Below are 24096 nucleotides of genomic sequence, written 5' to 3'. Positions count from 1 at the left end.
AGGAAGAGTCACACAGAGACACAGGAAGAGTCACACAGAGACACAGGTACAGTCACACAGAGAAACAGTCACACAGAGACACAGGAACAGTCACACAGAGACACAGGAACAGTCACACAGAGAAACAGGAACAGTCACACAGAGACACAGGTACAGTCACACAGAGACACAGGAAGAGTCACACAGAGACACAGGTACAGTCACACAGAGAAACAGTCACACAGAGAAACAGTCACAGTCACACAGAGACACAGGAACAGTCACACAGAGACACAGGAACAGTCACACAGAGAAACAGGAACAGTCACACAGAGACACAGGAACAGTCACACAGAGAAACAGGAACAGTCACACAGAGACACAGGAACAGTCACACAGAGAAACAGGAACAGTCACACAGAGAAACAGGAACAGTCACACAGAGACACAGGAACAGTCACACAGAGACACAGGAACAGTCACACAGAGACACAGGAACAGTCACACAGAGAAACAGGAACAGTGAGCACACAGAGACACAGGAACAGTCACACAGAGACACAGGAACAGTCACACAGAGACACAGGCAGCACCGAACGGTACAGTGAGCACACAGAGACACAGGAACAGTCACACAGAGACACAGGAACAGTCACACAGAGAAACAGGAACAGTCACACAGAGAAACAGGAACAGTCACACAGAGACACAGGAACAGTCACACAGAGACACAGGAACAGTCACACAGAGACACAGGAACAGTCACACAGAGAAACAGGAACAGTCACACAGAGACACAGGAACAGTCACACAGAGACACAGGAACAGTCACACAGAGACACAGGAACAGTCACACAGAGACACAGGAACAGTCACACAGAAAAACAGGTACAGTCACACAGAGAAACAGGAACAGTCACACAGAGACACAGGAACAGTCACACAGAAAAACAGGTACAGTGAGCACACAGAGACACAGGTACAGTGAGCACACAGAGACACAGGAACAGTGAGCACACAGAGAGCAGAATATGTTGAACGGCGACTCACGTCTGCACACATACCGTAAGACTTGGAGCACAGACACACTGTATGATTGTCTCACATCAGTACACAGACACTCAGCTCTCTCACACATACCGCACGCACGCAAGCACGCACACACACACAGACAGAATCCAAATCGACAAAGCACCCAAATGGCATCCGATCCTGCCAGACACCGAAAGACACATACACAAACGTTCCTACCAATTATTTACTGAAGCGATTTGGTTGGCAGTTTGAAAAGATCCAGCAGGAGCCCAGATCTAGATTCAGTAGCAGCAGGGTATCCAATCTGCCACAGCATCTTTGATATTTACATCAGCCCTTAATCGGCTCATCTGCCAGAGTAACGAATGGGAGGAGAAACACTTTGTTCATCAGTCAAACTTTTTCACATCACTGGGATGATTCATCTCCACGCCTAGAGCAACTATACGTTTCGAAAACGAAATGCAATGACACAGAACTTGATCACAACTTTGATTTGGGGAAATGCGGTAAAGATGAGAAGATGAGGGGTGGGGAAAAGGCATTGACCTGACATGGTACATTCTCAAGCACCATACTGTGTGTGTGTGTGTGTGTGTGTGTGTGTGTGTGTGTGTGTGTGTGTGTGTGCGTCTACAGAATCACAGTAAACGTACTTTTAGAAAACACTCTGAGCCATGCCTTCGGGAGTCAAAAACAAAACGCTCAAAGGGCTCCTGTATCTACTGTAAACAACAATACTTTTTAATAAGTGAAGACTGCAGTGATTAATAGCCTATGAAGAGAAGGCACTGCAGGAGTAAATCACTCTGACTCTGTATTGAGTCAACAGAGTCTACTGTAGTTCCAGAGGAGGCCGTTTGAGTCCTTTCCAATCATCCCATTCCAGCCGTTACAATGAGCCCGTCCTCCTATAGCCCCGCCCCACCAGCCTCCTTTGTCTAGTTCTGTCCTTGAGTGGTACTGTTATGTTCGATTCTCTTTGAGCTGCAGCGTAGCATCGATATAATGTGTGTGTGTTTTTGGGAGTGTATAAGGACAATACAGTGTCCTCTGCACATTCCTCTCCGATTATACGGTAGGGAGATGCGGAGGCTTTTCGATCTTGGACAATGGACACCAATGGAAGAATCTTGGTATGTTTGGTTTCTAGTCTGCCTTCAGCTTGTAGTTGCTGGCCTGGGCCAGTGAGTGGTGCTGTGTTGTCACTCATATCAGTGAGTCCAGTAGGGCTCTCTTAACACCTCCACTGTTACAGTGTGAGAGTCTGTTGACCGTGATTGCTTGGCCCTCTACTTTAGCTGTCAGTGTCAATGGCAGTAGTCCACGAGTCATGTTCTCACATTAACCTCTGTGTGTCTCTTCTTAAATCTCCCAGCTAGGAATATCACAGGAGGTTGCTGGCACCTTAATTGGGGAGAACGGGCTCGTGGTAATGACTGGAGCGGAATCTGTGGAATGGTATCAAACACATGGTAGCTTTCGCTCTTCTCTACCTCCCCCTCTGCTGTGACAGTGTTGCCATGGGCCCTTCCTGCTCCCACAGCTAAACGCTGCCAAGCACACACACAAAAAGGGCCACTCTCTGTCTCTCTCTGCACAACTCACACAGTAGCACAATTCAGCAGCCGGCCACAGACACTGGAGCGTGTGTTTTTCAGTGTGTGTGTGTGTCTTAAAAAAATGTATTGTGTGCACGAGCGTGAGTACCCATTTGTGTTAACATTCTATTTCCAGGTGGCGCTAAAGGAGGCACAAGTGTGGTGGGTCTTTTAAAAACAAGCACAAAAGTGACAATTTCATGCAGCGCTATTGGGAAGTTCTATAAGACCCACCAAAAGCAGGTCTTATCAGTAACAGAATGGTAACAGAATGGATTTGGGGTGCAGAAGCGGAGCTTATCCAGCCATGACGCATAGTGCCCATGGAAGGAGAGATGTGCCTTTTGTACCAGTAAATCTCGTAATTAGAAACACCCCCCCCTTTCGTTTAATTTGATTAAAACCGAAGCATAGTCTACCTTCCCCTTAGTCTTTTTACCCTGGCCATTGTCCAAGTAGCTATGAATAAAGGGGGTTTAAATAGTCTACTGAGAGTGACTTGAAATATTGGAGGTTGTTTCCCCTCATGCTTTTTCATTATTCACAATTCACATACCTGCCTACTTCATTTCATTTCTCTTGTTCAAGTAGGCTATCCATCCCCATTTTCAAAGAGCGCCCTTCGTCTGATTACCGAAGACGCGCTCCTCTAAACTATTCAGTCCTCTAGTAATTCCATATCAACTGCAAATGTAGGCCTGAATGTGCACACAGTGCCATTGAACAGGAGAAGTGATTTATGATATCATGCTTCTGACCCCGTCCTATTTCGAAACGTTGTCAACAACAGATTGTTTGTTTTTCGTTTCATTTGATTAAAAACCAAGCCTCCAAAAAACCAAGCCTCCACTCAATGTTTTTTTTTTGTCCTGCCCAATGCATTTCTCAAATAGTTTTTGGCTCTTGAGACTGCTTTGAAACAAATATGATTCACCAAAGCTTTATTAAAAGATCAAGTTTGGGAGCAGCAAAACAGTGAGCGGACATCCCCTTTTTATTATTATTGTTGCCAGCTTCAGTTATTATTTTGGATGTGTGTAAAAGTCACCATAATCCACCTTAATATTATATACCCACAGGGAGCAAATATGGTGCCTGTAACTGTATTAAGACAAAGCCTATTTAAAACAAGTTGTTTCATTTTGATTCAAATAATTCACTCTCTTTTTAAGTCTTATTGAATTGAATCTTGTTTTTTGACAATGTTTGGCGTGTCCATGGCTCAGACATGGCAGACATAATGCAATATACAGTAGGCCTAGCCCCTATGTCAGTGTGAATACTATGTTTAACAATACAGTGCCATTCAGAAAGTATTCAGACCCCTTGACTTCTTCCACATTTTGTTACGTTACAGCCTTATTCTAAAATGGATTAAATAAATACAATTCCTCAACAATCTACACACAATACCCCATAATTACAAAGCAAAAAAAGGTTTAGAATTTTTTGCAAATGTATTAAATATAAAAAACATAAATACCTAATTTACATAAGTATTCAGACCCTTTGCTATGAGACTCGAAATCCATTGATCATCCTTGAGATGTTTCTATAGCTTGATTGGAGTCCACTTGTGGTAAATTAAATTGATTAGACATGATTTGGAAAGGCACACACCTGTCTATATAAGGTCCCATAGTTGACAGTGCATGTCAGAGCAAAAACCAGGCCATGAGGTCAAAGGAATTGTCCGTAGAACTCCGAGACAGGATTGTGTCGAGGCACAGATCTGGGTAAGGGTAGCAAAAAATGTCTGCAGCATTGAAGGTCCCCAAGAACACAGTAACCTCCATCATTCTTAAATGGAACCACCAAGACTCTTCCTTGAGCTGGCCGCCTGGCCAAACTGAGCAATCGGGGGAGATGGGCCTTGGTCAGAGACGTGACCAAAAACCCGATGGTCACTCTGACAGAGCTCCAGAGTTCCTCTGTGGAGATGGGAGAACCTTCAAGAAGGACAACCATCTCAGCAGCACTCCACCAATCAGGCCTTTATTGTAGAGTGGCCAGACGGAAGCCACTCCTCAGTAAAAGGCACATGATAGTTAGCTTGGAGTTTGCCAAAAGGCATATAAAGAATCTCAGACCATGAGAAACAAGATTCTCTGGTCTGATGAAACCAAGACTGAACTCTTTGGTCTGAATGACAATCGTCACATCTGGAGGAAACCTGGCACCATCCCTACAGTGAAGCATGGTGGTGGCAACATCATGCTGTGGCAATGTCTTTCAGCAGCAGGGATTGGAAGACTAGTCAGGATAGAGGCAAAGATGAACGGAGCAAAGTACAGCGAGATGAAAACCTGCTCCAGAGCACTCAGGACCTCAGACTGGGGTAAAGGTTCACCTTCCAACAGGACAACAACCCTAAGCACACAGCCAAGACAATGCTGTAGTGGCTTCGGGACAAGTCTCAATGTCCTTGAGTGTCTCAGCCAGAGCCCGGACTTGAACCTCATCGAACATCTCTGGAGAGACCTGAAAATAGACCACCAAATACAGGTGTGAAAGCTTGTGCTTCAACAAATACTGAGTAAAGGGTCTGAATACTTATGTAAACGTGATATTTCAGCTTTTTATTTATAATACATTTGTACAAATTCAAATAAACTGTTTTTGCTTTGTCATTATGGGGTATTGCATTTACATTGATGAGGGGGAAAAAAAACAATTTATACATTTTAGAATGAGGCTGTAACGCAACAAAATGTGGAAAAAGTCAAGTGGTCTGAATACTTTCTGAGTGGACTGTATTTCCATATTGAAGCCATACAATTAGGCTTCTTACAATGTTGACTGCAAACATGTTCAACATATTTAGCAAAGATGGGCTAGGCCTACATACATTTTGTTATTTTGTTTCTGTAGGCTATTTAACAAACTAGGCTATTACGGACTAACATTCAAATTGGAGTTGATGACAACGCAATACATACAATAGCATAAATAAACAACTTGAAGCAACCAAACATTTTGCTATGGAGCATATTCTGATTGGCCAGTGAGGGGTCAAGCCTTGCCACAACTACAACTTGTTTATTTATCAAAACCCAGCCCTTTCACGTCACCGCCAGCCACTGTGCCCATAATTCCGGTTGTGAAATTATACAAAAATATTTCTGACACACCATTGCGTTAGGTTTGCTAAAATAGAGCCCAATGTATGTGTGTGTATGTGTGTTTTTGTGTCCGTTTAGATGTGTGCTTTTACAGTTTACACTTGCTTAGTTTCTGGTAACTTGCAGCAAACATCAATAAGGTCGATTTCAGTCAAATCCAATTGCTCCAGACGATAAACCCTTTAAATCTGCTTCTTGGTTTTGCATTATTCCTTCCCATCTGTCCCTATCGGCACCTGCAGCGAGCCTACAGTTTGGAGTGCTATGTATTATAGAATTTGACGGGAGTTTAGAACCCATGAATTCAGCGGCAGTTAATCCATGACCATGCTAACACGCCTAGCCGTGCAACAGTGGTGCTCCTAGCAGTGAACTCTTAACCCCTTTCAACAGATCCCTCATGTCTTTGATTTTTCCTCTTTAGTTAAGACTGATTTATGCTAAACGCAGAAGCCATTTCCATTAGAGTCGGTCCTCGTCAGATGTTTGGAGTGGTGAATGCATGTTTCAAATGTGATTCAGTCTAAGTTGGGAAAAGCACGTCAGAACAATTAAATAGGTGATGCAGAGAAGATTCAATCGTCATGCCTTGTTCTGATGTTCAAGAGAGATACAACTCTCGCTTGTCATGCATAACTGAACCTTAATTCCTGGTTTAGTGGAGGGAACATTGCAAACGGTGTACTGTATGTGCTTTACGGTCAAAACTCCCCAAACTACTAACTCTATCCCCATATCTACTGAACAGAACACAATGACAAGATGAAAAATAACCCAGCAGTCATTTCACATCCATTGAGATATTAGTAGAGCAAATGTCAATGCAGACAGACTGCTATCTATCTGTGTGTGTGTGTGTGTGTGTGTGTGTGTGTGTCACGGTAAATACAATCTTGTCATCCTGTACCCAATCAGAATGACTCATTCGATGTAATCGGGGAAGTGAGTGAAGAGAATGAACGCTCTCTCAGATTTGCAGGTTTGATTTTTCTTTGTCTACGTGTCGGCCATTGATTTCCCTCCCACTGCTGTGGAGGGAGGCTGTGAGTGTTGAGCTGTTGATGTGATGAGCAGAAGACCTCTGTCTGTCTGTCTGTCTGTCTGTCTGTCTGTCTGTCTGTCTGTCTGTCTGTCTGTCTGTCCGTCCATGCGTGCGTGTCCAGTGGCACAGCCCGCTTTGGGAGCCTTCTCAGGTCACGCCGTGTGGAAATGTTTTTTTTTTTATGTCAGCTTGCATAAAGAGGAATAATTCCGCTGCTATTCAGGCTGGGGTCACTATGACCTTTGGAGCACAATGACTGCCAGCCTACCCCCTTTCCATCACAGCCTGTCAGACTGAAGCTCTCTCTCTCTCTCTCTCTCTCTCTCATCTCTTTCTTTCTCTTACACTCTTTCTTTTTGCTTTGTCTATCTCTGATCTCTGTCTCTAACTTTGGGCTTAAATATGTTCAGTAAACACCTATCGCTTTCTCATATTTTACAGAACAAATTCCAATAAACATTTATGGTCGAAATTCTCATTCAATTGCGGCTCTTGTCCTCTGTATATTTCTGGTAAATGACATGAAACAAATGCAAAGTAGAGTGATGACGGTGATAAAACCGATTAACACAGTGGTAAAAGTGAGTCTGGAGTGACCATTACAACATTACAGCAGGTTTTACAATGTAACTCCCCCTCTCAAGGGCAAGGGCGAGGGCCTGCGCCTGTCAACTCAGACAGCCCCTCCAATTGGCTGTTTAGGAGGAGGACGGGCAGGTTCGCGCTCTAATTGGCTGGAGTGGGACACAGAGAAGGACAGGGGTGGATGTGGAAAACAGACGCCTCTCTCTCTCTCTCTCGCTCCCTCTCCCCCCTCTCTTTCTCTCCAGGAATTCATCCCACTCCCACCGAGTACAGCTGCCATCTCTGAACATCGCCCCTCTACTCCCCCTCTCTTCCCTCCTCGGTCCTGGCAGCCAGCCACGGCGTCGCCTCATCCACTCCTGCCTTTCCTGTCTCTCCCCAACCACGCGGACACTGACCAGTTTCCCAACAACCAGTTTCTCCCCCAAACTTTCAATCCAGCTACAACCCATCTCTACTTGCACCAGAGCCACTTGCACCGGAGCCAAGAGAGGGGAAAGAACTACAGCTAATGAGATCAGCCATTTGAGAGGCTCTGACGAGGGAAAGTTTGGCCCGGGGAGTTTAGTTAACTGCAAGCCAGAGCTTTTCCTTCCAAAGACACAGTCCCCATTAATTACAGTGCAGCTGTAGACAGGCAGGAGTGCAGAGCTGAACATCACACTGCACTACGCCCGCCCTTCCTTTCAGCTGAGACAGAGGCAGGACACAGAGATGCTGCTGATCAGTACAGAGAAAACATTCTGTGGAAAAGCCTTGTTTCCTGTTCGTTTTAACACACACACACACACACACACACACACACACACACACACACACACACACACAGAGAGATAAAGACTCATGTAAGCCTCAGCATTACAGCTTCATCAGTGTAATTGGCTCTTAATCCAATATATATGTTAATTAGAGTTGTAGCACCCCTTTTAATTGGCCTAGCTGGCTAATTAGACGAACACTCGTTAAAATGCACAGCGCAAACACCGTCCATGTTTACCCACCATGGAGACCAGAGGCCATGGTAGCAAAGGCTATATTTACCCTATTCAACATGTGTAGGATGTGTGACTTCAGATCCTACACATGCTGACGCATCAGAGAGAATAGGGGGCCTTCAAGAGTCAACAAGTTGTTACACAACTTAGTGCAACTCAATGTCCAAACACCAATAAGAGGTTATTCTGAGAACAGTCTAGGGCTGGGTGGGAAAAAGTACTTCCTGATTGGGAAATAGGTGTGTGTGTGTGTGTCTTTGTATGTGCGTGCCTTTCAATTACACATTTTGTTTCATCTACCACAACAACCTAGGAGTATTAGCAATGGCATGTGTTTGCATGTGTACATGCACCTGCGTACTGTGTACTTACTGATGAGTACTAGCTAAGTATATTTGTCCAACTGTGTGTGTGTCTATGTGTACTGCGTATGGTAACTAGACACCGTGTGTTTTCTCACGCACACACTCTCAAAACTGGGTGAGAATTCAAAGTCATGGTAGGTCACGGGAAGTAAACGGGAGGGGGGGGGGGACTTAAAGAAGCCTTCAGCATCTCGCCTGATAATCTCTGAGAGTTCCCTGCGCTGCTCCAGGCGTATGGAGCTTTCATGTTAATTGGCTTTGGCAAAAGAGAGAGACAGAGGGAGGGAGGGAGGGAGAGGAGTGGTGGTGTCCCCAGTGCATGAGGTTACCGTGTGTGATCTCTGCAATGTTAATGGGCTGCTCTGATAGAACGCTTAGAGACGACTGCATCACGGCCAGACACTTGTCCCGGAGAAAGAATGTAGGATGGGCTAGTGTTGTGACTCTCACACGATTTGATAAAGGTTAATACCGTATTAACAGAATCGGTCAATATCAGTACATCAGTTGTATGGCTTATAATGCACATCGTTAGCAGGTTACATGTGTGATTACATGTGAAGGTTGAATTGAACTAAGGGTAACATAGCAAAGACTGTATGATTGAGGCTTTTTGCATGAGTTGCTGTTAGTGACGCACCGATATGACATTTTTGGCCGATACCGATATCCAATATTTTCCTTACCAAAAAGAACGATACCTATAACTGATATTTAAAATGTTAGAGGCCTTTTAAGCATTCTAGTACAGTTAAATAGTTAACACACACACATGGACGCTGCAGTCTAAGGCACTGCATCTCAGTGCAAGAGGTGTTACTACAGTCCCTGGTTCGAATCCAGGTTGTATCACATCCAGACGTGATTGGGAGTCCCATAGGGCGGCGCACAATTGGCCCAGGATCGTCCGGGTTTGGCCGGGGTAGGCCGTCATTGTAAATAAGAATTTGTTCTTAACTGACTTTCCTAGTTAAATAAAGGTTACACACACACACACACACACACACACACACACACACACACACACACACACACACACACACACACACACACACACACACACACCAAAAAGTTATTTTGTTGGCATTTACGTATGTCCTCATTACCAGTAAAACATAATCAAAACATATTTCTTTCACTTACTTGCTGTGCTGTTTCATTGTTCGTTTGTTCAGTCGTTTCATTCTCAACCAGGATTTCATCATACATGTCAAACAGTGAAGTTTCAGCTCTGTCTGTCCGTGGCCTTTCTTCCTCGGTGCGTCACTGTGTTCATTTCCATCTTGTCCAGCTGTGTATGTAACATTTCACGTAAACCCTGTTTCTTGTCTGCATCCTTGTACCGAGCATCGCGCATGGTGGCGACAGAGTAAAGAAGCTCAGAGAGAATGCCACAGAATCACTTGTTCACAGCCTCGAGTATTTTTGTAAGTTTTAACCCAACGGTCTGTGTGGGCAGTTTTGTTGAGCAGGTGTTTCAATGCCATGACAGAGGGTACCACGCAGACGCAGTTGATGAGCTTATTTCTTAAGGTCGTTGTTTGAATGGCGCTAGGAGTGTGTTCATGTTTCCGAGTTTCAAACATGTTCTCAAATGTCATTGAAATGGCAGCAGCGGTATGAGAACCATCACATTCTTGAACATGCAATACGGCTTTCCTCAGTACGAAATCCTCGTCGACCCACTGTGCTGTCAGACTCGGCATGCTCATGGGGCTGACATCGCTGGTCCAAATGTCAGTCGTGAAGCTAATAGCAGTGACGCTCATAGCAAATAGCTCAGAGATGTGCGTTTCAACAATACTGTGTAACTCCGGTAGGGCAACATCTGAAAAATAGCACCTACTTGGTAGTGTGTACCGGGGTTCGTGGTGTCATTACGTCATCTACCTACGTTATATAGGTATGCAGGTCAGCTTCGACATTGGTTTTCCACATCAGCGTTAAACTAGACATCGGGCAGACGCCGATGTTGGCATTTTTAGCTAATATCGGCCGATTCCGATACGCTCACCGATAATATCGTGCATCCCTAGTTGCTGTATAAACACAAGCCTGAAATATGATACAGTTCGATGGATAGTAGCTCTATCTAACATGTGTGTAGTGATCTGTATTACTATTAGTGCAATTACAGTGGTAAGGTTGGTTATTACGGTAAGGTTGTTATTAAGGTTAGTTATCCTCTAAAATAGGACAGTATTAATGTGGTCCCTTTCCCTCCCACCCTGGTGCTAGGTCACTGAAATGGGACCGCTATCCTTCCTACTTCTCCTTGTCCCTAAGGTTAGAAGGATTTATACACAAATCCAGTAATGGAAGGGGTTTTATGACTTGCGTGAACTACATGATTTGGGTGACGAGCAAAGAGCAGTGACACAAAAGGAGAGAGTGATCTCCATTCCCATGAGCTGGGTACATTAGGAATGGATGGTGCATGAAACCTTTCCGTGTTTCATTTAGTTATGCCTGCAAGCTGCACAGCTAGAATCTGCCCACACACACACACACACACACACACACACACACACACACACACACACCCCTACGATCAAAGACACACAGTGGGTTACTCCACCACGCAGGGCACCTCTTCCTACCAGAATACAGATCAAACCAGGAGGGGAGCATAAACTCATTAAATATACAGCTTTGAAAAGGATGGACATTTCACAAACGCAAGCAGTCTCCCTTTAAACTCAGTTGAGTGTTTGGAGTGGCACAGACGGGCTCTCTCTACAGTGGCTTGTTTACCCACCATTGGCACAAACTAGGGTTCACATGCCAGTTAAACAGCGGGCAGGATGGGCATCACCCTGCCGTGGTGCCCCAGCGCCCTTATCTCCCTTTAGAAGACACTACTCAGCCTTCACGACACACTCAAAGACCGCCACAGCGATGTCACTTCCTCCCCGGTCTGTCTGTTTCTCTGTGCCCGTACCTCAGAGATACATACGGCGAGGAAAAGAGAGTCTCTCTCCACATCTCTTAACGTTCTCTAATCTTCCAAAAGAGGCCAACTTACAGGCCCGCTGCCTGTCTTCCTTTATGAAAAATAGATTTGAGGATTTTTTTCGTGTAAAAAATGTATGTCCTTGTCCATTATTCATCTTACAGGCTGCATTCTAATTGGTGGTCTGGCGGTGGATTGGAATTGCTATCCGCTCTCAAAAAAGGGTCTTATCTCCATCATTGTCAGAGCCAAACAATCTGGATTGTAATAGTGAAGAAGAAGCGTATTGATGTAGAGATTTTTGTGAGAATACTCTGGTGGAAATACCTCTTGTGGAGGTGATATTTCACTGCATGTAGCTACAGTATGTTATGCATTCAGAGGGATACATGGATCATGATAAACGTTCATTGAGTGTGTTTCAGAGACCTTGGGTTCGGCATGAGAGCTTTTAGGCAACAGTGAAAGGCTTCTGTGCATAGGGTCAATGTTGGAGTGTTTAGCTCACAATGATCAAGCCCTTGGAAAAATAGTCTTCCAAATGACTTAAAATGTAAATTGGATAGATCTCTAACAAAAACGCATGGAAGTCAAATAATGAATTCATTACTTGATTTGCAAAACATTTCTGAAGCCACTGCAGGGTGCTGTACGATCTATTCCATTTCAGTCTTCAATAAACACCGCTGCCATCCTTTCTCTCACACACAAAGACATTGTTGCCTTTTTTTTAACAAAGGTCTGTAATAGCATTGAAGTCAAGTGTGCCATTACACAGTAACAGCCCTGCATGTGGGAAATTAGATGTTTTCGTGACAGAAGCAGGCCTTTATTTCAGAGGTGACATTTCATTTCACGCACGCCTCAGGGTGGCAAGCAGGCATGCAGGCAGGCATGCAGGCAGGCAAGAAGGCAGGCAGGCAGGCAGGCAGGCAGGCAGGCAGGCAGGCAGGCAGGCAGGCAGGCAGGCAGGCAGGCAGGCAGGCAGCTATCTGGTGAAACGCTACATCTAAGCAAAACAGCACTGCAGAGCGAGATTCATTTTTCGGTCTGTCCGTCTACTCTCAAAACACCAGGCAGGTTTCCATTGACCCAGGTTTGATTCCACAAGAGTAATGTCACAATAAAAGTCATTCTGACATGTGTAATGGAAGCAGCAGATATAGGAGACATTTTCTAAAGATCGACAAAAATTGTATCGGTTCGACAGGGGTGGATTCTTCTTTATTGCAAGACATGATGATGAAAACGGTGTTTTTCAAATAAATGATGTATGTGGGGCATGTGATATAACTATAAAGCTCCACTCCACATTTCATTCTAAATGCTTACTACTTGCAAAATCCAAATTGTCAACTATAAAACTATGTTTCTTTGCAGGACAAGGATTGTCCTGACTTTCAAGAATGCCTGAATTGCTTCTAATTTGCTTTTCTGGTTTCACCATCCAATAGGGGCGGCAGGTAGCCTAGTGGTTAGAGCATTAGGGCCAGTAACCGAAAGGTTGATAGATTGAATACCCGAGCTGACAAGGTAAAAACCTGTCGTTCTGCCCCTGAACAAGGCAGTTAACCCACTGTTCCTAGGCCGTCATTATCAATAACAATTTGTTCTTAACTGACTTGCCAAGTTAAATAAAGGTAAAAAAATATATATCTACAGGAGTGTAAGTTTTACCATAGCACGGACCGTGACGATACATTGGCACATGAGAATTCATAGAATATGGCAAATATTAGTCCATTATTGCATTGTATCCATGCTGCTTTCGCGGGCTACCTCAGACATGAAACAGATTGGTGGGATGGCATACAGGCTGTCGCCAAATTTCAAATTTATTCATTTGCCTAAATGGTCAGTGGACACATCACGTCCAGCTGTTTCGACACAAGATAGTTAAACGGAAACGCACACCGTAGTAGGCAACTGTCGCATCTATTTTCTAAGTGAACTTTCTAAATGTCAACAACAAAAAAGAATCCCTCACTACCAGAGGGGAGGAGATGGAGGAGGAAAAGGTGGGGGAGAAAGACGCAGTAGGGTGAGGATGGAGACGGACAGCTTGTTTCCCAGAGCTTGGGGGGTCCTTGCTCGCCCCTTGCTGTCTGAAAACGGCAGTCCGTGAGGAATTTAAGCCTCTCTATTTACAGTCGGGCTCTTTTGAAGGCCCGGAACGAGGGCCACTCAACAGGTTGCCACGGAGATGCATTTTCTACCCCCTTTCACCAGAGTCCCTGATTTTTCGGCCTGATCCTCAATGTAAGGGAGGGGAGGAGAGAGAGAGGGAGAGAGAGAGAGGAGAGAGAGAGAGAGAGAGAGAGAGAGAGAGGAGAGAGAGAGAGAGAGAGAGAGAGAGAGAGAGAGAGAGGAAGCTGCTTGGTGCGTTCCCAAACATGGCTGTTTACCCAGGATAGGGTGGGTTTTCCACTGTATTGATTCAGCGAGACATACGCAACTCTCCAAAATGATTTAACAGAGAGGGAAAGAGAGGGGGACAGAATGTGTGCCTTTGTTTTCCAGAGAGAATGAGAATGAACGTGAATGAAAGGAAAAGTGAGTGAGTGAGTGAGTGACAGCGAGAGAGAGAAAACGAGAGAATGTCTGTGAGAGAAAAAGGGAATGAGAGTGAGTGAGTGAGTGAATATGCGTGTGTGTGTGTGTGACAGATGAGAGAGAGAAAGACACAGAGAGACAGAGAGAGATGAACTCTGTCTATTTAGGAGCCCAAAGTAAAGCAGGGAAGGGAAGGGGAAAGGAGAGCCCCACAGAGAGCATTATCCAGCCCCACAGGAGAAGAAAGCCCAGCTCAGGATTTCTACACTCCAGTTGTAAACAAAGGCTCTTTTGATGGTCTTTCAGCCTCAAAGACCTAGATGACTACTCAATCATGTGACCAGAAGAAGAGGTCCCTGCTGTTCACACATACAAGCACCAGAGCCACGCACACACGCAAACACTCACACACGCTCACACACTCACACATCTTTACACTGCAGATCAATCACATGCATAAACATACTGTACACCTACATGCGTGAATGAAGGCATACAAAACGCACACAGACACGCGCACCACCCAACCACCCACAACCTACCCCCACCCCAAACGCACACAGCGACCAAGTCTCAGGCACATCTGAACTCTATTCAGCAGGGCTGGCCCACCCTCCTGGGTCCTGGGCTGGCCCGCCCTCCTGGGTCCTGGGCTGGCCCGCCCTCCTGGGTCCTGGGCTGGGGCTCTGCACTCTCAGTGACCGTGAGCAGCAGAAAAACATGTCATGCAAGAGAGGGTCTATTGTGCTGCAGAGGGAACAGATGCGAACTCCCACAAACCAGTGGGCTTTTGTTCAGTCATTCTGCACCGCTCTCTCTTCACACAAACTATAACAAGAGGACAAATACCTCTGCTTCCCTCTGCTTCCCTCTGCTTCCTTTGCCTCTTTCACCTAACACATGGCTGATTCTCCCCTGGCCTGGCTTGTACATTGAATTGATTTTAATCAAGTTCCCAACCCCCTAAGGATGTGCGGGAATTGCAGATGCATATCCAGCCACCTTTAAAGTATCTGTTAGTGAGAGTGTATTTAATCCTGTCTACAATGTGTCAGCTGTCTGTGGCTAACCCCCATGGAATGGAGCATGCTGGGAAATCCCTCTGCTGGAAACCTGCAGATGCAGACTCAAATTCACAAGTGGCCAGGGCCTTGGAAAGATGCACCCAGACTCCTAGAATCTCAGCAGCACTCAAGGCCTTCTCAGACAAGAGAACACGTGTGTGTGTGTGTGTGTGTGTGTGTGTGTGTGTGTGTGTGTGTGTGTGTGTGTGTGTGTGTGTGTGTGTGTGTGCGGGCGCAAGATTACAGTTTATGAACAGAGTGGAGTATGTGAGTTTCAAAACGAGTGTGACAGAGTGAGAGTGAGAAACGGAGAGCGAGTGAGACAAAGGGAGAAAGACGTGGGGGGAAGAAAAAGGCGACAAAACCAATAAATGGTGCGAAGCGCTCAGTGTTTCCCTCGAGACAAAAAAAGTGTTTAATAAAAACTGTCAAGTGTAGATACAGTATTCATCCTCGGCTAGGAGCTAAGGAGGTGACATGACTGACAGGCAAGGGTTGGCAGCAGGAGGTCTGAGTCCCAGACATAGTGTGTGTGCTTGCTCAAACACTATACTTGCACAGCTGGTCAAGGCTATGCGGAGGGGCACACACACACACACACACACACACACACACACACACACACACACACACACACACACACACACACACACACACACACACACACACACACAATTACACCCGCCCCCACCACCCCACAGACACACACCATTTGAATTCCACTTTATCTTTGGGCCCTAACAATTAGAGCATGCCTCTATCTGTCAGAGTGGTAGGGACCTGGAGCCATTGCGGGCCCTGCTGATAGACAGGACTTTAATTAAAGCTGGTCCCCTCAGCACCCGACAGTTTAGGCTCTGAGTATGCTGTGCTCCTGCTGCTACTACTGGGGATGCACAGGCAGCAGAGAGAGCCTCCACTCCTATCTGTGACAGCATTATCCAGTCCCTCCAGGATTTAGCAATTCCACAAAACCCTTGTTTTTTTGCGTGCAAAATCAACAATTGCCTGCATATTATACGAGGGCTTGCAAATTTGACCAATCCCCGCACTATTACCGCGTATAACAATCAAATCACTGCAATATTACTGGATAAAAAAAAACTGTCTCACTACCGCACTACAAAAAGAGGGCTCGCAATTTGAACCAATAAACGTACTTCAAAAAATTGCAATCCTGCAGGGACTGATTACAGCAGGTGGCAGAAGATGGCAGAGTTTGCTGTTGGCATGAGTGCTTTTAATACCTATGATGTCGACTTTATTCTTATCTGGCGCACACACACACACAGCCTAGTGCTGAAGTTGCACTTCCTCCCATTTACTGTCCGAGGAATTGAGCATGTGAGTCTTTGTGATTCGCTGGTTTAAGGGAGGCGGTTTAAGGGTTAAATGCATGAAAGTGATGGGGATGATTCACATGGTTAAGGTCAGTGTAGAGGTTAATGCAACGAGTGGACAGATAGAGGGGTCTGACAGGCTGGAGGACAGTCCAAAGACACAATGTCCCTACAAATCCTATGTACCACTGAAGGCACTTTCTGAGTATGGTGCGTTTAGAACTGAGCTCTCTCTCTCCAGAGAATTGGAGTCAAAGACTTTTGAGGAATATCTTAATTGCAACAATCTGTTGCAGATGCACACACACACACACACACACACGATTATGTCTCCCTCATTTTGTATGGCTCAGTGGCCAACTGCAGAGGGAGTAGTACTGGCATAATCACACAGGGGACTGGTCTTACTCATGCTACAATGCCAGTGCTGATAATTACCCTTAACACCGGTGCTAGTCACTGAATGCTGCAAGCACACAGGGACTGCTACTGATAATGATGATGATGATGATGATGATGTTCTCAGCATAGAGATGTTCTATTATGGCTCAGCCAGGTGATGTGATTTCAAGCTATTTGGAGGGGAATAAGGAAATGGTAGAGGGGAGAGAGGGGCTGAGGGAAGAGCAGACGGGGAAGGGGAGAGAGGGGCTGAGGGAAGAGGAGACGGGGAAGGGGAGAGAGGGGCTGAGGGAAGAGGAGACGGGGAAGGGGAGAGAGGGGCCGAGGGAAGAGGAGACGGGGAAGGGGAGAGAGGGGCCGAGGGAAGAGGAGACGGGGAAGGGGAGAGAGGGGCCGAGGGAAGAGGAGACGGGGAAGGGGAGAGAGGGGCCGAGGGAAGAGGAGACGGGGAAGGGGAGAGAGGGGCCGAGGGAAGAGGAGACGGGGAAGGGGAGAGAGGGGCCGAGGGAAGAGGAGACGGGGAAGGGGAGAGAGGGGCTGAGGGAAGAGGAGACGGGGAAGGGGAGAGAGGGGCCGAGGGAAGAGGAGACGGGGAAGGGGAGAGAGGGGCCGAGGGAAGAGGAGACGGGGAAGGGGAGAGAGGGGCCGAGGGAAGAGGAGACGGGGAAGGGGAGAGAGGGGCCGAGGGAAGAGGAGACGGGGAAGGGGAGAGAGGGGCCGAGGGAAGAGGAGACGGGGAAGGGGAGAGAGGGGCCGAGGGAAGAGGAGACGGGGAAGGGGAGAGAGGGGCCGAGGGAAGAGGAGACGGGGAAGGGGAGAGAGGGGCCGAGGGAAGAGGAGACGGGGAAGGGGAGAGAGGGGCCGAGGGAAGAGGAGACGGGGAAGGGGAGAGAGGGGCCGAGGGAAGAGGAGACGGGGAAGGGGAGAGAGGGGCCGAGGGAAGAGGAGACGGGGAAGGGGAGAGAGGGGCCGAGGGAAGAGGAGACGGGGAAGGGGAGAGAGGGGCTGAGGGAAGAGGAGACGGGGAAGGGGAGAGAGGGGCTGAGGGAAGAGGAGACGGGGAAGGGGAGAGAGGGGCCGAGGGAAGAGGAGACGGGGAAGGGGAGAGAGGGGCTGAGGGAAGAGGAGACGGGGAAGGGGAGAGAGGGGCCGAGGGAAGAGGAGACGGGGAAGGGGAGAGAGGGGCTGAGGGAAGAGGAGACGGGGAAGGGGAGAGAGGGGCCGAGGGAAGAGGAAACGGGGAAGGGGAGAGAGGGGCTGAGGGAAGAGGAGACGGGGAAGGGGAGAGAGGGGCTGAGGGAAGAGGAGACGGGGAAGGGGAAGGGGAGAGAGGGGCTGAGGGAAGAGGAGACGGGGAAGGGGAGAGAGGGGCTGAGGGAAGAGGAGACGGGGAAGGGGAGAGAGGGGCTGAGGGAAGAGGAGACGGGGAAGGGGAGAGAGGCTTGAGGAGAGCGGAGAGGAGAGGGAGAGGGTAGAGGAGAAAGTGGAGGGTAGAGATACCATCAGGCGGGTGGGGTGGGCTTCGGAGCCGTGGGGGCAACAGAGACCGTGGTTTTACAGTGGTTTTACCTTTAGGATGCTGGTATCTCTACTCTGATAACACTAATGTCTGTTGTGGTGGAAGCTTGGGGACAGATGGAGAGTGACATCTCTACTGGAGGTGGCCAGAGGGCTGCCAGCATCTATGTTTTACTGAGGTTTCTATACAATTTAAAAACTATAAAATGCTATATTTGGAGAGAAAACATCCCTCACTGGCTTTGAAGTGTTATAATATCTGATATCTTGCCCTTTTAACACACAAACACAAGCACGCAGGCAGAAGCACACAAGCACGCACGCACATATCCATGCAAACACACACTTACGCACACACACACACACACGCAAACAAGCCTAAGCGAGATTTTGTCACTGGCAAATCATTTTTGGACGGCGGGCAAACCACTTTCCTGCAATTCTACACATTATGCCATGTTACTATGATATCTGAGTGAGGGTGACTAACAAAAATAAAAAAATCAGTGGTGGTCCCCTGGAGGTCAGGGCCCCTGTGTTCCCGGTCGGTAATTCAGCCATGATTACTACACGTTTAGATAGTAGGCTAGACTAACTAGACTAATTTACCAATCTAAAAAATGTTAGCTGACAAGGCTTAATTGAGCGACTGTCAGTGAGTGACATACAACAAGCGGGAAACTGCTGATGCACTGCCGAGTCTCGTAATTGCAACTTGTGTATTCTACTGTTCTAACTCTCAACAGTAAATTGAGATCCCGAAAAATCTGAATATACACAGTACCAGTTAAATGTTTGGACACACCAACTCATTCCAGGGTTTTTCTTTATGTTTACTATTTTCTACATTGTAGAATAATAGTGAAGACATCAAAACTATGAAATAACACATATGGAATCATGTAGAAAGAAAACAAGCATTTAAAAAAAGAAATCAACATATATTTTATATTTGAAATTCTCTAAGTAGCCACCCTTTGCCTTGATGACAGCTTTGCACACTCTTGGCATTCTCTCAACCAGCTTCATGAGGTAGTCACCTGAAATGAATTTCAATTAACAGGTGTACCTTCTCAAAAGGTAATTTGTATGCAAAGAGAAATTAAGTACATCATTACTTTAAGATATGAAGGTCAGTCAATATGTAAAATTTCAAGAACTTTGAAAGTTTCTTCAAGAGCAGTTGCAAAAACCATCAAGCACTATGATGAAACTGGCTCTCATGAGGACCCAGAGTTACCTCTGCTGCAGAGGATAAGTTCATTTGAGTTACCAGCCTCAGAAATTGCAGCCCAAATAAATGCTTCACAGAGTTCAAGTAACAGACACATCTCAATATCAACTGTTCAGAGGAGACTGCGTGAATCAGGCCTTTATGGTCGAATTGCTGCAAAGAAACCACTACTAAAGGACACCAATAAGAAGAAGAGACTTGCTTGGACCAAGAAACACGAGCGCAATGGACATTAGACCGGTGGAAATCGATACGATACGCCATCCCATCTGGTTTGGGCTTAGTGGAATTATCATTTGTTTTTCAACTGGACAATGACCCAACACACCTCCAGGCTATTTGACCATGAAGGAGAGTGATGGAGTGCTGCATCAGATGAGCTGGCCTTCACAATCCCCCGACCTCAACCCAATTGAGATGGTTTGGGATGAGTTGGACCGCAGAGTGAAGGAAAAGCAGCCAACAAGTGCTCTGCATATGTGGGAACTCCTTCAAGGCTGTTGGAAAAGCATTCCAGGTGAAGCTGGTTGAGAGAATACCAAGACTGTGCAAAGCTGTCATCAAGGCAAAGGGTGGCTATTTGAAGAATCTCAAATATAAAATAGAATGATTTATTTCAGCTTTTATTTCTTTCATCACATTCCCAGTGCGTCAGAAGTTTACATACACTGAATTAGTATTTCGTAGAATTGCCTTTAAATTGTTTAACTTGAGTCAAACGTTTCGGGTAGCCTTCCACAAGCTTCCCACAATAAGTTGGGTGAATTTTGGCCATTTCCTCCTGACAGAGCTGGTGTAACTGAGTCAGGTTTGTAGGCCTCCTTGCTCGCACACGCTTTTTCAGTTCTGCCCACTAATTTTCTATAGGATTGAGGTCAGGGCTTTGTGATGGCCACTCCAATACCTTGACTTTGTTGTCCTTAAGCCATTTTGCCACAACTTTGGAAGCATGCTTGGGGTCATTGTCCATTTGGAATTCCCATTTGCAACCAAGCTTTAACTTTCTGACTGATGTCTTGAGATGTTGCTTCAATATATCCACATCATTTCCATCCTCATGATGCCATCTATTTTGTGAAGTGTACCAGTCCCTCCTGCAGCAAAGCACCCCACAGCATGATGCTGCCACCCCCGTGCTTCACGGTTGGGATGGTGTTCTCCAGCTTGCAAGCCTCCCCCTTTTTCGTCCAAACATAATGATGGTCATTATGGCCAAACAGTTCTATTTTTGTTTCATCCGACCAAAGGACATTTATCCAAAAAGTACAATCTTTGTTCCCATGTGCAGTTGCAAACCGTAGTCTGGTCTTTTTATGGCGGTTTTGGAGCAGTGGCTTCTTCCTTGCTGAGCGGCCTTTCAGGTTATGTCAATATACCGTAGGACTCGTTTTACTGTGGATATAGATACTTTTGTACCCGTTTCTTCCAGCATCTTCACAAGGTCCTTTGCGGTTGTTCTGGGATTGATTTGCACTTTTCGCACCAAAGTATGTTAATCTCTAGAAGACAGAACGTGTCTCCTTCCTGAGCGGTATGACGGCTGCGTGGTCCCATGGTGTTTATACTTACGTACTATTGTTTGTACAGATGAACGTGGTACCTTCAGGCGTTTGGAAATTGCTCCCAAGGATGAACCAGACTTGTGGAGGTCTACAATTTTTTTTCTGAGGTCTTGGCTGATTTCATCTGATTTTCCCATGATGTCAAGCAAACAGGCACTGAGTTTGAAGGTAGGCCTTGAAATACATCCACAGGTACACCTCCAATTGACTCAAATTATGTCAATTAGCCTATCAGAAGCTTCTAAAGCCATGACATAATTTTCTGTCATTTTCCAAGCTGTTTAAAGCCACAGTCAACTTAGTGTATGTAAACTTCTGACCCACTGGAATTGTGATGCAGTGAATTATAAGTGAAATAATCTGTCTGTAAACAGTTGTTGGAAAAAATGAGTTGTGTCATGCACAAAGTAATGTCCTAACCGACTTGCCAAAACTATAGTTTGTTAACAAGAAATTTGTGGAGTGGTTGAAAAACGAGTTTTAATGACTCCAACCTAAGTGTATGTAAACTTCCGACTTCAACTGTAACTAAAGTTTGTAACCTCTCCCTGCTCATTTACAGCTCCGACCAACAGTAAATACAACATTGCTTGCTCCCTCGCGCGCGCGCACACACACACACACACACACACACACACACACACACACACACACGCACACACGCACACACGCACACACACACACACACACACACACACACACACACACACACACACACACACACACACACACACACACACACACACACACACACACACACACACACACACACACACACACACACACACACAGGTTCCCCAGATGCCTGGCCTCGCTCGTCTTGTGTTCTTCATTAATTTTTGAGTGGTTATTTGATGAATGAGGACAGCTACACTGGCCACGCTCTCTGTGTTAGCAGCCTGTCAGGATCTGTGTACGACAGCTTTCATAACCCAGAGAGCACCCATGACCCGCTAGGGGCCAGCCAGCCTGCCAATCACATGATCTTATGGAGGTCCTCCAACGTCATGCTCTCCTAAATGGACTCCTGACAGACACAGACAGGAAACCACTGTTCATTTACAGGAAACACCAACAGGTGGGTTCTGAGGACTTTGTGTATGAACTGGCCTGGCTAGTTGCTATGTATTGATACATTCAACTAAGTATACTGTAGGCTGCCACACATTCAACATCGGTCATTCATCTACCGTGGGGAGGCTCTCAGAGAAGGACACGTAATATGATACAACGATTCCTCCAAGAGTGAATGAACAGGCTGACTAATTCACCCACGATCCTCTTTCAACACTATTTAATCATCATACAATCCCTCTGCCAATGACACTGATTTACTTCAACCACGAGTCATGTGGGCAGTCTGACAAAAATGCAAGTTTGGATCCTTTAAGTAGCCATGCTTGAACAAACTAAAATAGTCCCTCTCCGCTCTACTGAGATGGCAGACTGAGACGATTACCCCATCCTACAGGCTCCTTCCTAAACTTCCCCTTTTCGCCAATGAAGAGTCTCACTTCCTATTTCAGGGGACAAAAAAGGAAATGAAAGGGAGAATGTGTGAATCAGCAAAAATGTACCATTCCCCATTATCTCTCTCTCATTCTCCCTCTCTTTCCTCTCTCTTTCTTGCGCACGTGCACACACAAACAAATGAACGTGATTGAAAAAGCAATATCTTTGGTATTGATTTCTCTCTAAAAGAAACCGCTGTATGTTTACACGTGGTTTATTGATTTGAGGGTATACTGTAGTCACGTACAGTATCTGTAGTCACATACAGTATCTGTAGTCACATACAGTATCTGTAGTCACGTACAGTATCTGTAGTCACATACAGTATCTGTAGTCACATACAGTATCTGTAGTCACGTACAGTATCTGTAGTCACGTACAGTATCTGTAGTCATATACAGTATCTGTAGTCACGTACAGTATCTGTAGTCACGTACAGTATCTGTAGTCATGTACAGTATCTGTAGTCACGTACAGTATCTGTAGTCATGTATAGTATCTGTAGTCACGTACAGTATCTGTAGTCACATACAGTATCTGTAGTCACATACAGTATCTGTAGTCACGTACAGTATCTGTAGTCATGTACAGTATCTGTAGTCATGTACAGTATCTGTAGTCATATACAGTATCTGTAGTCATATACAGTATCTGTAGTCACATACAGTATCTGTAGTCACGTACAGTATCTGTAGTCACGTACAGTATCTGTAGTCATATACAGTATCTGTAGTCATATACAGTATCTGTAGTCATGTACAGTATCTGTAGTCATATACAGTATCTGTAGTCATGTATAGTATCTGTAGTTATATACAGTATCTGTAGTTATATACAGTATCTGTAGTTATATACAGTATCTGTAGTTATATACAGTATCTGTAGTCACTGACATACAGCAGACTGCTTGCATGTACAATCAGCCATGCAATTACTTTTGAGCTGATTCTATAAAGCTCAGTACATTTGAAGGAAATATTAAGCTATTAAACTATAAATATTAAACAAAATTTCACCGCAAGTGTGATGACCATCTTTTCACGCACATTACGGCACATGACTCTGTTAGTACAGAAATGTGGTCTACAGCGAACTAACACCAGTCCGTTTTAACCACTTGATGTTTGCTTCCTAAATATATGAACACTTATGACATCAATCTAAGGTCTTTAAATAAAAACACATCTGATTGGTGACATTTCTGAGAGCTTCCTCTCAGCCCTGCATCACGGGC

General features: G+C 45.7%; 1 protein-coding gene across 4 annotated transcripts in view; it reads right to left on the bottom strand.

Annotated features, from left to right (window-relative positions):
- LOC106605787 (KH domain-containing RNA-binding protein QKI) overlaps positions 1–24096 on the bottom strand; it is a 103331-nt gene that overhangs the window by 16201 nt on the left and 63034 nt on the right. The gene's annotated exons all lie outside the window — the stretch shown is intronic.

Source organism: Salmo salar, chromosome 01 (assembly GCF_965601325.2).
Source record: "Salmo salar chromosome 01, fSalSal1, whole genome shotgun sequence".
Taxonomy (NCBI): Eukaryota; Metazoa; Chordata; class Actinopteri; order Salmoniformes; family Salmonidae; genus Salmo; species Salmo salar.
Note: the sequence above shows the minus strand (reverse complement) of the source record. Positions and strands in the feature narration are given on the sequence as shown.